This window comes from Tetranychus urticae, unplaced genomic scaffold (genome assembly GCF_039701765.1).
Source record: "Tetranychus urticae isolate SD_2017Ah unplaced genomic scaffold, NJAU_TeUrti_SD_1.0 Scaffold_4, whole genome shotgun sequence".
NCBI classification, from domain to species: Eukaryota; Metazoa; Arthropoda; class Arachnida; order Trombidiformes; family Tetranychidae; genus Tetranychus; species Tetranychus urticae.
In genome coordinates, this window is record NW_028315836.1 from 865,001 (window position 1) to 867,500 (window position 2,500).

Here is a 2,500-nt window from a genome sequence, read left to right on the forward strand (position 1 = left end):
TGGTCAACCATCTATATGATGCGTACCACTACCTTAACTTGAATGATCTTGCATGGAATAATGGAATAGGACCTTGGTTCTATTTTGTTGGTCTTAAGAATCCAAGGTAATGATTAAGAGGGACAGACGGGGGCATTTGTATTGCGGCGCTAGAGGTGAAATTCTTGGACCGTCGCAAGACAAACTACAGCGAAAGCATTTGCCAAGAATGTTTTCATTAATCAAGAACGAAAGTTAGAGGTTCGAAGGCGATCAGATACCGCCCTAGTTCTAACCATAAACGATGCCAACCAGCGATCATTCTGAGTAACTAATTTCATGACTCGAATGGAAGCTTCCGGGAAACCAAAGTTTTTGGGTTCCGGGGGAAGTATGGTTGCAAAGCTGAAACTTAAAGGAATTGACGGAAGGGCACCACCAGGAGTGGAGCTTGCGGCTTAATTTGACTCAACACGGGAAAACTCACCCGGCCCGGACACTGAGAGGATTGACAGATTGAGAGCTCTTTCTTGATTCAGTGGGTGGTGGTGCATGGCCGTTCTTAGTTGGTGGAGTGATTTGTCTGGTTAATTCCGATAACGAACGAGACTCTAGCCTACTAAATAGACTTGCAGTTTACACTGCAGTACTCCCCCTTAGTCAACCTGTGGGTGGTAGTATCTCTTGATGGTTTCGGCTGTTGAGGGCTCTGCTGCTATTAGCCTACAGAATTGGCTAGGGTAAGGATGCTGTAGCACTGTAAGGACTTCTTAGAGGGACAAGCGGCGCTCGCAGCCGCACGAAACAGAGCAATAACAGGTCTGTGATGCCCTTAGATGTCCGGGGCCGCACGCGTGCTACACTGAAGTGGTCATCGTGCATACTGTTTCCTGCTCCGAAAGGAGTGGGTAACCGCTTGAACCCATTTCGTGATGGGGATTGGGCATTGTAATTATTGCCCATGAACGAGGAATTCCCAGTAAGCGTGAGTCATTAGCTTGCGTTGATTACGTCCCTGCCCTTTGTACACACCGCCCGTCGCTACTACCGATTGAATGATTTAGTGAGGACTTCGGACTGGTCAATCCAGACCATTGGGAAACTAGTGGTCGGATTGTGCTGGAAAGATGTTCAAACTTGATCATTTAGAGGAAGTAAAAGTCGTAACAAGGTTTCCGTAGGTGAACCTGCGGAAGGATCATTAACGTATTACCCTCTTATTATAAGAGAAATACAACCTTCAAACAATCAAACACTCTGCATAGTGATATTGTAGATGCTAATATGGTGAATGCAATTGAATTGTATTTGCATTAGAGTCGCAATTGTGAATGTTTATTGCAAACATTTAGCCATTGCAACATGATTCTAATTTGCATTACATTCGTTCATTCATACATCCATCTTTCATTATCCAATGCAACAAAGAGTGAGGGTTATCTAACGATAGCCATAATTTCTTTTGCAAAACAATTGTAGTTTATAATGAAAAGCCTGTCTTGCTACATACTTGGTACCTGATCAAGTCTTCAGCTTATGCTGACGGCAAGGTTTAAAGAAGGAAGTTTTACACTTCTTCGCCTAACTAAGTAAAGACAACTATGGTTTTTATAAACTGCATACAATTGTTTTCAAACCCTCTCAATGCAGATTTAGGATACTTATTAAAAGTCCCACGGTGGCAAAGATACATCTTCAAGCGGTGGATCACTCGAATTACCAATCGATGAAGAACGTAGCTAGCTACGATAATCGGTGCGAATTGCAGGACACGCCGAGCACTTGAGCTTCCAACGCACATTGCGGCTTTCGGGTCTTTTCCGAGGTCACATCTGTCTGAGAGTTGAGATGTAAAATAATCAACAAAACACTTGCATACTACCATATATGCATTGTTTTGAGAGGATTGTATATTTATATGCATGAATCTTGATGTTTTATTCCTTTTCTTAATTGCAATTCGTTGCAATTTAGTAAGGAGAATCTCAAATCTACTTGTTTCACATGATAAATTTTGTGTACAATGCATATTTCATCTCTGCAAGCAGTATATATGAATAGATACTAGCATGAGATTCTAAGGTTAGTCGCCTATCTGACGACGCTAAAGTCGTATTGCAGATAACTATGGTGATCAACTAACCTGTTAACTGATGAATCTTCTTGCACTTGTATAAATCGTACAAATAGTAGCTATTTCATTCTGTTAAAGCAGACCTAAGAAGTAATGCAAAGGCAAAATTTGTGCAAACATTAAAGTAGATTTACGTTGCTTGCTTGCAAACAACACAAATAAACATTAATCAACTTAATCAATATTTTTGATCTCAGATCAGGTGAGGTTACCCGCCGAATTTAAGCATATAATTCAGCGGAGGAAAAGAAATCAAATGAGATTCCCTGAGTAACGGCGAGTGAAAAGGGATGAGTCCGGCGCAAAGGTTTTCCATTGAAAGGTGGAAAGCGGTGCTGCGTAATGGCTAGAGTCACGATTATTTCAACTAAATCTGCAAGTCCCTCT

The 2,500-nt window shown here is 41.6% G+C and overlaps 2 non-coding genes and 1 pseudogene across 2 annotated transcripts in view; all 3 read left to right on the forward strand.

Annotated features, from left to right (window-relative positions):
* The window catches only part of LOC149093055 (small subunit ribosomal RNA), a 2,170-nt gene extending 987 nt beyond the window's left edge, over positions 1 to 1,183 (forward strand). Inside the window, exon 1 of the ribosomal RNA XR_016200390.1 lies at positions 1 to 1,183. This exon is cut by the window's left edge and continues 987 nt beyond it. This is a non-coding gene — a ribosomal RNA (small subunit ribosomal RNA).
* Positions 1,184 to 1,670: 487 nt separating this feature from the next.
* On the forward strand, positions 1,671 to 1,825 carry LOC149093056 (5.8S ribosomal RNA). Its single transcript, XR_016200501.1, has one exon. It is a non-coding gene; the product is annotated as a 5.8S ribosomal RNA (ribosomal RNA).
* Positions 1,826 to 2,301: 476 nt separating this feature from the next.
* The window catches only part of LOC149093057 (large subunit ribosomal RNA), a 3,637-nt pseudogene continuing 3,438 nt past the window's right edge, over positions 2,302 to 2,500 (forward strand).